This window comes from Diadema setosum, chromosome 18 (assembly GCF_964275005.1).
Source record: "Diadema setosum chromosome 18, eeDiaSeto1, whole genome shotgun sequence".
NCBI classification, from domain to species: Eukaryota; Metazoa; Echinodermata; class Echinoidea; order Diadematoida; family Diadematidae; genus Diadema; species Diadema setosum.
This window is the reverse complement of record NC_092702.1, coordinates 28,695,197-28,710,757: the sequence shown is the minus strand read 5'-3', so window position 1 is coordinate 28,710,757 and position 15,561 is coordinate 28,695,197. Positions and strand designations below refer to the sequence as shown.

At 37.2% G+C, this 15,561-nt stretch overlaps 1 protein-coding gene across 1 annotated transcript in view; it reads right to left on the bottom strand.

Moving 5' to 3' along the window:
• The window catches only part of LOC140242068 (pleckstrin homology domain-containing family A member 1-like), a 98,580-nt gene that overhangs the window by 15,212 nt on the left and 67,807 nt on the right, over positions 1–15,561 (bottom strand). The gene's annotated exons all lie outside the window — the stretch shown is intronic.

The window sequence follows — 15,561 nt, the reverse complement described above, 5'->3', positions numbered from 1 at the left end:
CACAGACAGTAATAAGGATATCATCCTCAGACATATCAATAAGAAATTGGACAGCATTCCAACAAGTAGTTTTTAATGTGTGTGTCTGTGTGTGTGTGTGTGTGTTTAAAATCATCCTAAACCTCAGTCATGAGCGAAACTACATCACAAAAGGTAAACCGTATTTGACATCCAGAGAAAAAAAAAAACAACAACTCCTTATTGCACATATGCCCCGCGAAGGACAGTAATGGCGCCTAAAGATCGCAGGTACAGATTGAAAAAACAGAAAAGAGTGATCCCATGCTCCCATGATGCATACTTAAATTGGCAACAATGATCAACAGGCATCCATGGCAAAAGAAATAGACGAGGTTCCGTGACATCAAATGACGCTTTGGCTGAGGGGTAAAAGTAAATTACATGCGTATTACGCGCATGGCTCAAGCGTGGTGTACGCTAAGCGTATACCTGCCTGCCTATCATGAGACGTGGTTATGTAACTCTTACGCGCTTGCCCACTCGTATGGGGGTCCCCTTACGCAATTTTTGCCCCTCAGCATGACTTGGTGACGTCATTGGAACCTCGTCTATAGGGACATACCACAATACATGTAGTGCACACAAGGTGCCTCATATTCTGCAGGTGCTTAACATGCACTCACCACAATACCACATGCATATAACTTATTTCACTGTGACACCATACAGATACTGCAGCTCATTTCAGCATATAATAATGATGATGATGATCATAATGATAATAATTTAGTAATAATGAATATTGACAAAAACTTGAAGGACCGCAGGGGCGGATCCAGGAATTCCGTAAAGAGGGGGCGTGTTTACAAAAATAAAGGGGGGCGCACGCACCCCTCCCCCCATTTATTTTCTTTTTATTTCTTTTGTTTCAACAAAAAATAAAGGGGGGGGGGCGTGCGCCGGTTGCTGTCCTCCCTGGATCCGCCCCTGGACCGCCAACTACCTAATGTGTCATTAGATGTTCCTAAAACTTTCACTGAAGATTTTATTACCTTTGCTATATTCACTGAATCTACAATATGCTCAAGGAAAATTGAGTCAACACCACAGGTAACTATCCAGCATATAAAGTTAATGGTATTTTTGAAGAAGTGATAATAAGGAGGTTAAACTGATGCAAGAATGGCACAGTCCCTGGTGTATGCAAAATGATTGTCTATCTGTACAAAAAGTTTTAACATTAAATACAAAATTGCATCATGTTACCCCCCCCCCCCCCCCCTTCCCCCTGCAAGAACACCATCAACTGAAAAAGTGGACATTTCTGTGGGTTGGGTTTTTTTTTTTTTCAATTTTCTTGAAGTCTGGATGACAAAATTACAAGTCATTAAAGCATAATAAATGTGGCTAAGTATAACAAATCTGTCATCCATAAATTTGCATTCATGCTGATGACTTTAGTCCCTGAAAAACAAATTCTGCGATATGATGTTGAATGTTCCAAAAATTTCTTCAAGTTCTGCAGACAGATTGTGGAAGCTTACAACAATATCATTAAAAACTACAGACTTAATTTCACACTGTGCCAGAGGTACTGTAACTAACAAATTTTCCCAACAACTATCCTAATTTTTTCTCTACCACATAATCCCATGGCCCCCTTTTCAATGTCAATAAAAGGTTGCCTCTTGTGGAAGCTGCAAAGATTTTTAAAAAACGGAACAATGGACAAATATTTTAGAAATGCTCTGCTATGATTCCATTCAGTCGTGTCTCCCTCTTCTAGGACAAAGAGTATTGTGCCTTCTTGCATATAAACAGCGATTCCTGTCTTTAGAACTTAAAAAGCAACTGCACACTTGAGTTAGAATCTTCAACGAATCTAACGTTAAAGTCAGAGGGAGGTGGTATTCGAAAGTTTCCCATGTTTTTCCCAAAACAGTCAAATTGGTCACAGTAGAATTGGTGACATTTCTTGGGGGAAGGAAGGGACAGCATTTGCTAAATTATCAACTGAACATCATGCTTCTGTAATATAATTGTATCCAAACCGTGGCAAGAGGCGTCACACAATAATATCATTACCTCATCTGCTATGAATATTTACTAATGACCACTATCAATTTCCTCTAATCCACATAAAACTTTAATAGTCTATAAACTTCTCATACTAAATCTGGTTTAAAGAGTAAATCTACACCATAGCATTCTTTTGATTGACCTTACTCCATTGGTCAATCTAAACCTGAGAGGAGTTTCATATTAAAATGTGGCGGCCATGTGGTTACATAAACATCTTTATGCTCAATAGAAAGTAAAATGTTGATGCAAGTCAATTTTTATGTTGCAATAAATGTCGAGAATGTGAAAGAATGAAACTGGTCCCATGCATAAAAAATAGTCAGGTTTTTGCAGTCCTGTCATCATTGATAAACTTTAATTAGGTTCACAAGTTTCTAATATTCACAAATTTACATTTTGATGATAAGCATCCACATGACACCTCATTCTGAAGATTAGACTTATGAGGGAATGTCCTGCTTGATGATTAAAACATAGAACGAGCAGAAATACATACAGGCAGCTCTGGGGTTAAACCTGTTTAGGTATGACAATCAGTAGTGTACAACATGCATTGGAGGTTGACCCAAAAGCAAAGGGTTATAATAGGATTTGCGGAGAGGTCATGCTAACTTCCAACCCCTAAGAAATCTTTTGATTCATCTAATCATCGAATATTCTTTAAAATTGCAAACTTTTGAGTCCATTTACATGGGACTAAACTACAAGCAAATCATCAAAGTTAAAAACTTAAACTTAAACTTGTAATATAGTAGTGTCTGTATGAGTTGGGGGTGCATTTTTTAAATATTTACAAGTTCATTCTCACATTGGTCCCCTCCCCTTATCCTAAATGTCATTAAAAATCATGTTTTTGGTCAATGATTTCACAGCTACATCTTCTACCAATCTGTTAGTCTGAATCTACTCTTAGTCATTAAAGTCAGCTTGAACACGCTGTAGAAAATCTACACTTTTAACAAATTTGTGGAAACCACATGGAAAAAAAACAACAACCCACTTTAGAGATATGATGGACACTACTAGTATTTTCACGTATCAAGGATACTAAGTATCATGTAAAAGATGTGATTTCGGTTGATGCTAAACTGCTTTGAGAATTTCAGCGTGGGGTTTTGTACTAGATGACACAAAACAAGTGAACTCCACTTGGGAAAATTCATACTTCTATTGAAAGTTATAAATCGGAATGACTCTTGGCCCTTTTCTGTGCCTCTTTACTAGAACTATAATGACTGCCATTCTTGTCAGTGGTGAATCAAAACATTCATCGGGATTGATAGCGGAATGAACTTGCCCTACATTGTAAACTGGCTGGTATATGCAATAGACATTGGAGGCACCTGGAGCAGATCCAAGAATCCAATATATAATTGCCCCTCAGTTACATTAATTACGGGCACTTTTACATTAACTGCCACGTCATAAGGTTATTGCACATACCATTTGAATTGCTTAATCATCTAGTACCTAGTTAAGATGAAATTGCGTGGACCACTAAGATTTAAAGGGATAGTATAGTAATGGCTGAGGAGAGGATTCAGCTTTAATATTTTGCAAGATATTTAGAAACCACTCTAAGAAATTTTAAAGAGCATATAATTCTAGGGAGAATTGAAAGTTTATTTGATGAAAATCGGTTTTGAAATGACTGAGATGTCCAAAAACAAAATCCTAAATACAATTGTATGTAGAAGCATTTTATTTTGCCTCGAATGAAGTCCTATGTCCAGTTCATGGACACTGAGATAGTGCTGGAGGATGGCTGAGGTTTCACCTGGTCAATATAATAGCTTCCTTCTGGCATTAAACACAGTGTTTCATGCAGCTCTAGGATAAACGGGCCAATCCATCATTGAGACATCCTAGGCAATTTATGATTGGTCATTACTCTTATGCAAATAGCAGATATTTCTTTTTTTCTGGATTAGACGTTTAGATTAGATTTCCTAGAAACTGCCTGGCTCATACAAAACATTAGGCCTACAAAAGTTGGCCCAGCTACAGTGACTTTGGACATAACATAGCACACGTGCAAAATCTGGTGATGCAGCAGAAGTAGAAGCAGCAGCACACAAAGACAAAATTAGAGCTTGATATTTCTAATACATCTCAATACAGGGAAGACTAAAAATAACTGTAAATTTATTTCAATTTACCACAGCATTGCCATTGTAAGAAATGGGTTAAAGGGATGATATAGTATTGGTGGAGATGAGGGATTGGGCTTCTAACTTTTTGGGAGACACCAAGAAACCACTTATGAAAGAGTGTAGAGCTTACCATCTTACAAGGAATTTAATATTTATTTGATGAAAGTAAGTTTAGGAATGGCTAAGACATACGAAAACAAAGTAAAACAAAGCGATCCTAATAAAGGTGGGTCCCACCTTGTATGGTGATTGCAAGGCTCCACACTAACTTTAACATTTCGTTATTCAAAATAACGAAATAATCTTTGGAAAAGATTTTGGTGGCCCAGACCAGGTTAAATCATTGCCACATTGAAAATATGAATTATGTTCTTGTAATTCATTACAAGAACACTTCCTTTAACAAAGGGGGGAGACATATTTTTGTGAGGGAAATTATGTTAACACTTAAATACCTTTATCCTCTCAAAATATTGTGTAATTATGTCATAAATTGAACATTTTCTTCTCTCATCACTGGCTTCATTATCCTTGAAATGACTCTTTGATGGCCAGATTTTGATTTTTGTTCTTTTGGAGAACAAATCAATCTCCTTTTTTTTTTCTCAGTGACATCCTCTTTACTTCGTCATTCTTTCTTTTTTAATGTAGTGTTATTCCCCTCACAGCTTGGAAGACCTCATTGGCATTACTGCTCAGCAACAGTTTCATGTCATTCTGCAGGCAGTAAGTTCTATACTACAAGGCAATGTCTTGTTGTTGCTATATGTTATAGATTCACTACAATATGGGGCACACGTGCCTTTGGCCATGCTGCTCCCACCTTATGGAATAACTTACCTTCAGCCGTAAAATATTGTTCTTCATCAGACTCCTTTAAAAGCAGTCTAAAAACTCACTTGTTTAAAGCCTCAATTTGACTACTCATTACATGTACTTGATATTTGTATGTCCTTTATCTCCTCACTTTCTCTTCCTTCCGCGCCTAGAGCACTCTGCAGAGTGGATTTGGCGCTATATAAATCATATCAATTATTATTATTATTATTATTATTATTAAGTGCCTGTCTCTGGGTGTGTGTGTGTGTGTTTTGAAGACTACAACATTTCAAGAACAGTGCAACGACGGAGGGCGTGAGTCTAAAAATCTAAAGAATTCCTTCCACGTGAGAAAACTTTATCACGTTTAATTCTCACACCCATATCCTATCCAGACATGAAATATTTGCCGTACGTGGAAACTAAGGTTAAAAAGAAGACGATTAACGCTATAGCCCAGTGCAGAAGTTCTGAGGGTTTTCCCCAACTCTTAATCCGGCAAGATTTGATGTTTTCCTCACACAACAGAGGATGTTTACCTGCAGTATATCAACCACATCCTACTTAGAGAGGCTCTGCCGCCTCCAAAAGCATGATATGCTCTCCATAACAAGAGTCGTGCAAAACAGGACACAAGGGTATTGATATTGACATTGACATGTCGGATGCGACTTGTCAATCAAAGGGGCAGGAGTTAGGGGTGGGTCATCTTCAAAATGAAATACAATGCAGGGCCGCATTTTATTACGACAGAATAAAATGAATCTCACACTGAACAGGGAGGGCACAAACAAATGAGGCTTCTTGAAAATTAGAACTACCCAGAGGTCATGTGTCTGTGGCTCGAGTGCCATCACAGTTAATGCCAAACTATCTGCCCTTGGAGATTTAGGTGGTTATATCTCAGAATTGTGGAATCGCTGTGCACTTGTGTCTTACACAAGATGGCCCATCCATATCAAATGTGAACAAAAATATCATATCATCTCAAAAAATCTTTTAAACATTCCTGGATATAAGAGTGTGATCACTTAATATCTTCAAGCCAGGCCACATGAAATAAGAAAACAACACTTATATAGTGTGCTTGATTGGAGTATAGATTTTTTTCTTTACATTTTTTTTTTCGGGGGTGGGGGGGGGGGGGTTATAAGGATCTTATACAAAAAAAAGAAGTAAACTTCCTGTACCAGGAATGTCAGTTAATACATACTTGAAATGGCAATACGTAATTTTCAAACTACATACTTGGTGACCAAAAAGTTTGCCACACCAGTCTTTTTGAACTCCTTCAAGAAAACAAAATAAGTGGCAGTCTCTTTTTCTTTACAAAAGGGCTCAATTCCAAATCTGGAAAGAAAGGACTGAGTACAATTTGCATGACATTAGTTCATGTGATTGTAACTTTGTTTCTGTTTTTTAAAAGTCATCGAAGTATTCAACACCTTTAAAAATGACTGTAAAATAGCACAGACAAATGATATTTGACAACATGAAAGGTTTCCAAATCCTTTCAAATTTTCCACTGAACCCACTGTCACTGTGGTAAAAAGCAAGAATATATAAAGCACTGGTCAACACTGAAGAATGCCAAGATGCACATGCAAAACATATCACAACTCATCTCGGACAAACCACGAGAAAAAATCAAAGACAACAGAATCACACCACATTCATATATATATATATAGACATAAACCAGAGCTACAACCTTGAATTAATCCATCTTCCTCTTAGCGAGGATAATTTACAAACCAGTGCTGATAATTCTTAAAACCCATTACAGGCCCACGTATCACAGACGGGCATGCACACCACAAGACTAATCGACCCGAATATCAGCTATGTGAGAGCTACGTGGAAATATATGCCTCTCCTTAGTGAATCCCTTTGTTATTTCTATGTGTAGAAAGACATGAACATGATAGTGTATGGGCATTAAACAGGCTATGATATTCATTACTAAGTTATCGATGCAGAGGGGTACTAAATATGGTGGAGTGCATCTAGCAATATGGCTATATTGCCCTTTGAAGGGTAGGATAATATTTTTTTTTCTGTGACGATAACTCTAAGTCCTTCCTCTCCTGTTTATGAGAACAACTCTCGCAAACAAAAGAATATGCAAAGCTGGGAAATAGTCATGCTACGAAAACCATCAATATGACTGAAACTATACTAACTGGAGAAATACGCAAATTGATTTTGTGCACAAGTCGATCACAAGAATGGGGTGTAACAAGAGCCCTCTTGTGGTCAAATGCATACATCTTTCCGCAATTCCCTGAATTGAACAATGCAGGTAGAAAGATCCCCAGTGGAAGAAAAAAAAATAAAAATCTGGATAAAAATCAAGTGATGGTTGGTGTGATCGTGAAATCATTATTTTGTGAAATTTGCCTTAAAATGCTATCATTTAGCAAAGCTGCAAGAAACTAAATCCCTCACATAAATTGCCACATTTTGTCTTCTTTTTATTTACCATTTCAACAGTATATGAATATCCATATGACATAGTTTAAATGCCTGCATTTTGTATCATTAAGTTTACATATATCTTCAATTTTGCACATGCTAAGTAAATACGAAAATGTATTCTGCTAAGTATTCATATGTCCGCCTCAACAAGATTGCGTTCTTTTTTTATTATGTATGGTAGGGAAAGTTTTGATTTAGGTTATGTATTAAGAATGAACATCAGTTTTTTTCTTTTTCTTTTTTAATATATATCAATGAGACAAATGGTCCAGGAACAGCACCATTGAAACGATATTTGTACATGAATGGTAAAATTCCATGCAACAAGGTAGAAAAAAAAAATGCAAAGCCACCTTGGTCATTGCATAGTATCATGGTTGATTCCATTGTCACTCTACCAAATGCATTATGGAAGGTAAAATACTGACCAGTGCACATATACTAGCATCAACAACACAAAATTCTTCCCATAAAAGGCCACTGTGTCCACAGTCTGAGAACTTACCTTTAATTTACCATCTACATTTTTAAGGATACTTCGATCATCCCACTTGAGGCAAAGAAAATGAAGGAGAGAGCAACATGGCGCATAAGATAATTTATTGAATAATGATTTTGGCATAAGAGTTTAAAGAATCTGTATAGGCAAAACTATCCTAGTACAGTGTACTCCTGTTATAACGAACACGGTTATAACAATATTCCGGTTACAACGAAGTACAAATTCGGGCCACAACGTTATCCACCCTGTGCTTTTTTACTGTTTATTCATTCGGTTATTACAAAATTTCGATATAACGCAAGAAAACTGCCTGTCCCGAGGACTTCGTTATAACGGGAGTCCACTGTATATACACACTCTATATCTTCACATGCATAGCACGTAACACATACCCATAGATATCTTCACTCCTGGCTACAAATAACTTCATACGACAGTTAAAAACAGAGCCCTAGACATTGAATTGCATATTGACTATACAATGTATGAGTTAGTGGCATTGACCTCCATTTGATATGCACTCTATAAATCGGTGATTTGTGGGGACATTTTTCACCCATGAGATATAATTGGGGAAAATGCTAATTTCAGCATTGTAAGCGCATGTTCTTGTGGAAGCAGAGTTTTCGCCTTTAAAGGGACTGTACAGTACTGGTTGAGATGGGGATTCATGTTTTGAACATTCCTAAGTGAGATAATGAGAAACCTCTTATGAAATATGAAAGAGCATGTAATTTTAAGAAGGATTCAATGTTTATTTGATGAAAATTGGTTTTCAAATGGCTGAGATATCCCCCCCCCCCAAAAGAATGATAATAATAAAAGGCGACAGGCCACGCCTTTTATTAGGATCTCTTTGTTTCACCTTGTTTTTGGATATCTCAGCCATTTCAAAACCGATTTTCATCAAATAAACTTTTGATACCCCTTAGAATTGCATGCTCTTTGACATCTCATGGAGTGCTTTCTGAATATCTCGTAAAACGTTAAAAGCTAAATCCTCACCTCAACCAGAACTGTACACACCCTTTAAACCCTTTATTACTGGAAGAAGCCACATATCCATTCCCATATAGAAGATGTGATACAAGGAGAATGTTGAAACATGGAAAACACACAAACTGAATGGTTGACATTTCTGTCAAATCACTGAACACATTTTACATTGTGTGTGTGTGTGTGTGTTTATGTGTGTCAGCAGAAGATATAGAACAATCATGTTTTCTTTCTCTTGCATCTCAATATTCCTTATGAGAAAATTAAGAAAACACGCAAGAGTGCCTGGAAACTAAAAACGGAAAACTTTGCTTTCAGTATACAAATTGTAAAATATAACATAATATTATCATGTTACATTAGTAAACTGTTGAAATGAATGGAAATAAGGCAGTGACATGAACACAAGGGAACTCAGTGCCTTCCCACAGATAATCACATCCCTCATCAGGCTAATAAAAATCCTTTACAGCATCTAGTGGTACAGTCTGTATCATACACATATCAACTCATTAAAAACTTAAAAAAAAACTCAATACATCCTGTCTACAGCATTCTCATATTCTACAATAAATAAACAGGATGGTGAATTTGAAACTTCATCGCCTTGATTGAAAACTTACCAGCAACAGCATTTGGAAATTTGTCCCCCCCCCCAAAAAAAAAGCAAAAAAACAACTAAACAAAATCTTATGATTCAACTCTGAATGATTGAGTTGCTAGCCTTTCTACAGACATTATACCTTTATCTCATTTTTCCTAAGAAGGCAGATAAGTACTGAGCTTAGAGCAGTCAGTAACAGAAATGATAACTCTGTCTGACCTGTACAGGAAAGCTTACATCCCATTGAGGACCGCTTTCCTTCTAAATCCACAAACTTGTTTTCCAACGGCAAGAATTCAAAATCCCCCTTTTCGAAGGAATACTAATCACAGCATCCACAAGGCATCTCCTGACAATCACAAATTTCACTTCAAAACCTCATTGCCGCATGGGAAATATGGCATGGGGAAACATTTATGCATGAAATTACTCTTATTAAACCCTTTGTATGCTTAGAGCACTGATTGGCAGAGAAAACCCCATAGCATTGTACACACTGTTCAAAGTCCCTAGCACAGAAAAGGTTAACGTTTGAATCATTTACAGCAATAAACCAAACTAATGATAATGGGATAGAGAAGCAAATCATGCAAACGATATATATTATCTACTGTATGATACGATGATTTGGAGTTGTGATCTATCATGATCTTCTAATTTCATGACTCAGTTAGGCCTACCCGGGTCTGATATGTACTTTGCACATATACATTAATCTTCTTACAGAATAATACAGATTCTGATAACATACACATAATCTGAAGCTGTGAAATGAATTGTAGTGTTTCAGTATATCTGCATGGATGTTTTGTGGACAGTTCACTGTTTTTTAGTTAATAATAATATTGTATACTTCTATAGCGTAACAATCCATAAAAAAGATGATCATGGCACTTTCAGGTTTTAAAGGCTTTAAGGAAAGGAAGAAGAAAAGGAAGTACAGTACTCTATAAAACTAAACAGATATGTTTTTAAAGATGTTTCAATGATTCCACTGAAGTTGCCCTACATTAGAGGATAATCATCACACACAAGCCTACCAACAGCCCTGTATTTACTGGCAATACAAGAGGATAATATAGGCCCCTACTATTTTCTCAGATATGTCCAGCTTCATCATGAATTTCTACAGTCTGCATGTATCATCATCACTGGATGGGAAGGCTACAACAGTTTGTGATTTTACAGTAGTGAATGATTTACGGAAAGTACACAGCACTAAACGTTCACAAAAGAGACAAGCATCCCATTGAGATAATGCCTACAATGGCTCGATGGCATGATTGAATTTGGGCTCCTCGACTGTAGGGGTAAAATATCTAAAAGCTGATATGTGATGCATTACAACAAAAGCCATATAATATCAGGAAAATAATTTTTGTTTGGTTTTGTCAGGTATGAATTTGCTAGATGATAAGCTTTAAACTGATATGTGATTAGCCGTACTTGATTACAACGAAATATTTTTTAAAGGAAAGTAGAAAACTGCAAACTTAAGCTTATATTTCCCAAAGTCAGTTTACACACATTTTTGTCTCTTCTACGATCTCTGACTTTATATGGGTAACGTGATGATCCACCACATATATATCTTAACCACTGGGTACTATTCCCACAGCTGGGCACATGACAAGATAAGGCAGTCCCATTTCAGTTCTTATTCCCATCGGAAGCGATTGCACCACCAACAATTTCCCCCACCAACAATATCCCCATAAACTTGGGATACCTATTGAAGTGCCCCTGAAAACATCTTCCTCAAATGGTTTAGGAAGAACACCAGAGAAAGGATATCTTCAAGATTGGCATCCTAAGTACTCAGTCTCTGATGGTATTTCCCTAAAATACATATTATCTGATCCAACAGGGCCATGTGGAATACTAAATACTGGCTTCATAATCAATTGAAGGCTTTTAACAACATCCTGGGTCCTACAATTCCTTGCATGAGCTTCGAGGGACATCTACAGCTGGAAATAACTTGAGCTGCCACAACAACAACGTACTAACAACCATTCAGTTAGATGCATTACAGTTTCTGCCAAGGTAATTGCAGTAGTTCTCAGTTGTATAGAATTCTTTGATGAATGTAGAGACTTAAAACAAACAAACAAACAAAGAACAAAGAAACAAACACATTAAAGAATTCACCACTGATGCTTACTACAACTGCAGCTGCCATTAAAGCAATAACCCCAAATACAAGGATAAAAGTAACTAAGTTACAACCAGAAAGTCTCTGTAAATTGTACAGAGTCTCCTGATGAAACTAATGTCCCACACAATGAAATACCATGAAACCTTCAAACTTTATCCCCGTGATTTCAATATACTATGACCATTTTCAGGACTGCAGATGAGAAGACTTCCATACTGTGCTCGTCGATTGATGTCCATGGTAGGATTGTAAACATGATATTGAAGAAAAACAAGTGAAATTGGACAGTGGATAGCAGCACAACCTGCCCACACCAGGATCCTTTTCTAAAAACAACTTCATCAAAGACTTAGATAAATATAACAATCATATTTTGTTTTCTCAAGGCTTGAATATGAAAGGAAAATTCTGCAGAGAGATAAAACATATGAGTGAAATCCACATGTATAATGAATTCAGAACTTGACAGCATTCTTCTTCTCCCCCTTTCTATATATGACCTCTTTCTCTTCCATTCTCTGGAACTTTTCAGTGAGGAGGCATGTCATATTGAATCCATCGCAGCACCAGAATTTTGGAAGATGCAAGTTTGAAAGATAAAAATCAAACAAAAGAAATATTGATTAATTGGGCTAAATCAAGATTGCATTGTGTTAATATTCCTTGCATATATATTTGGGTTCTTTGCCAATTTTTCTTTTAAAGCAGCTATTTAGAAAAATTATGACATAGAGCAAAAAAAAAAAAAAAAAAAAAAATCATATCACGATGCACAAGATGCATACCATAGACAACACTGACTGCCAGTCATCACTCAAGCCCTGCAGCAGGACATGAAATACAAAATTAAAAGACAAACTTTACTCCAACCAAGCATTTCTTTAAAAGACACTTTAATCACATAAAGCATCTGGTAGCTCGTTATTCTTGATGTTACATGAAGCCAACAGTAAATTGCGAGTTCAGTGTCTTTAAGGTGTGAGTCCCACTGGTTCCTTTTTCCGACATGTTTCTTAATTTACACATCAGCAGTTGTAATTTTAACAAATTTAATTTGTAGAGGGAGACAAATTGAAGAAACTCACACCTGAACCTTCACCCCTCTGAAAAATATGTTTCTTTCAGTCAGAGTCTTTGTTCCACCTTCAAGGATTTACAATAAAAGATTGGGCAAGGCCTGAATAAAAAAAAAGCCCATTCTTTTAGTCATATCATGATTGCTTTGCCAATGAGGATTTAGAGTTATATACTTCACAATAGAACACATTTCCCCTATGGGTTTTTAATGACAAAAGGCGTGCAATTCTGACTATGAGAAGCTAAATAAAAAGAAGACCCAGCAGGTAGTAACCGCAAAATAAAACCTTTCTTTATTGGCTTTTATGTCTTCAACCTGGAGCTGCTGCAGTTTTGAATTTTCATCGTCACTACCCGGGCGCAGCTTACATTCAAAGTCAAAATATTCACTTGTTCAAAAACATGTTGGTTTATTGGATACGTTTTAAATGGCAAAATCCTGATTTAGCCATACTGACCGGATCTTACCGTTCTAAAAATATTTCATAAAATACCTACATTGTGCATCAACCAATTTATGTATATTCATGTCTCCAAAATCATGAAGGTATGTTTTATATATTTAAAAAAAAGCAAAGTCAGTACTCATTCTCCCTTATCAAATTGGCAACGTTTAAAGCACACCTCAAACAGCCCTAATGATCATGCAGCCCTGGTAAGCAAGGCATTGATGTGACTGGCACCCAAGTGTTTCGATCACCGAGCAAAGTTTCCTGCCTTCTCTATCTCTCTATCCTTGTTCTTATTCTTGCTGCGGCCGTTCACTCCGACCACTACATGGCAGGGGCTCACGACTTTGCGGAATTCCACGTAGAAACGCCAGGGAAAGTGGAATTTCCAGCGAAACGGCGTCTGCGGTATGCGCATGACCTGAGCTCTACTGAGGCTTTGCTGAAAAATCAAGAAGGAGTGAAAAAAAAATTGGTAAAAAGAAATGCTGCTAGAAGCCACTGAGATAGAAAGATTTGTCCCACAGATACAGTTAGTTAAAAAATGAAAACATCTGCGGGGCTGAACTCAAAGTGTAAAACTGGTATTCATACTATTTTTTGGCCTTCAAAATCAACACTTAACTGTGTTGTACAGACAGAGAAAAACTCATCCACTATCTTCCCCCCACCCCACACTCTTTCCTTTTCCTCATCACTCACACAGGATATGTGTCACTTCACACTCCTCAGGGGCAAAACCTCTCCACCACTATTGATTCAATTTTCCTCCCATCAAATGACATAAGAGAACATGATGGCGCACGAACTGCATCTGCATTGTTTCAACACAGAAGGAGACAGTTAGCTGAAAAGTCGCCGAGGAAGGGATCAAATGCAAGACTTGTCTGCATCCTTGAATGTTCTTAAACAGATATGTGGTATCATACCAATGCTGTGAATCATCATCATCATCATCATCATCATCATCATCATCATCATCATCATCATCATAATTTTACACACCTTGCCATGAATTCATCCTCCAACATACCTAACAATGCCCCCTCCCCCCCCCCCCAAAAAAAAGGGCCCCGCTTTATCCCGACGATGCATAACTGAAAGAAGGTTTGCTCTTAATGTTGAAAATCAGTTGGACATGCCAGTGGAAAGCTATTGGACCCTCATGGACCACAGAAAATGAATAGAAAGCTACTACATCCCCATAGGCCACAGTTAATAATGAAGAGCAGGTTTTTATAAATGCATGAGAAGCATGATAGTGGCATGAATATCAATTCATCACTGGCTTAACTCTGCTGACCTAACAGAAGTTACAAGTCAATCACCTGCATTGTCCACTATCATCTAAAAGGATACTTTGCAAAATTACTGTGCCCACTGAAAATGATACAAGATATTACCCAAGGGTATACTGGAGGAGGGTATGTGATCATCTCCATTGGTTTGTCTGTTTGCAAAATAACTCAAGAAGTTGTGAATGGATTTGAATGAAACTTGCAGGGAAAGTTGATAATGACACAAGGAACAGATGATTCACTTCTGGTAGTGATCCACGATTTTTTATGGATTTTTGATAGACAACATTAGTGTGATTTTCTGCCAAGTTGATGCTCTGTAGCTACACATGATGTAACTGATGTAATATAGAGCAAATTATTGTCAGCACCTCCATGAACACAGTCACACCCTCCTCATGTGCATGCATGATCATATAGCAAGTCTATACCTACTGTACGTGCATGCATGCCACTGATGCTATCAATATCGTGGGCCTAATAATTTAGACCCATGCACGTATCATTTAAATGGACGTAATCTAAGCACTCAATGAAATGTTACTGATGAATAAATGTCATTAATCATTTCTTGGTTTTCTCTTCACAAAGCTCACACCCATGCTATAGATATTTCATTGGCATATGTTTCTAAAGCTAAAACCTCCTTAGCAGGGCAGTCTCCTTTAACACCATCATTACACGGCAAAATTTCTGCAAAACTTGGCCATCGCCCCACTGATACTGCAATCCTTCTGAACATACCTCTTGTAAGTCTCAGACTCGGGCGATCATCAAGCACAAAATGTAGGGCAACATTCCTTATTAAAATGTGAGGTATGACGTAAGCCATTTATACACACGCACACTTGTCTGATTTGTAAAGATGTGATCTATTTATTCTAATAGGGAGCTTTAGATATTCTTGGCATGGACGTTCAGAGGGAAAAAAGAAAATGTTTTGCGCATGCGCAAATTTGCGTAAAGTAAAAATCAACCTCACAT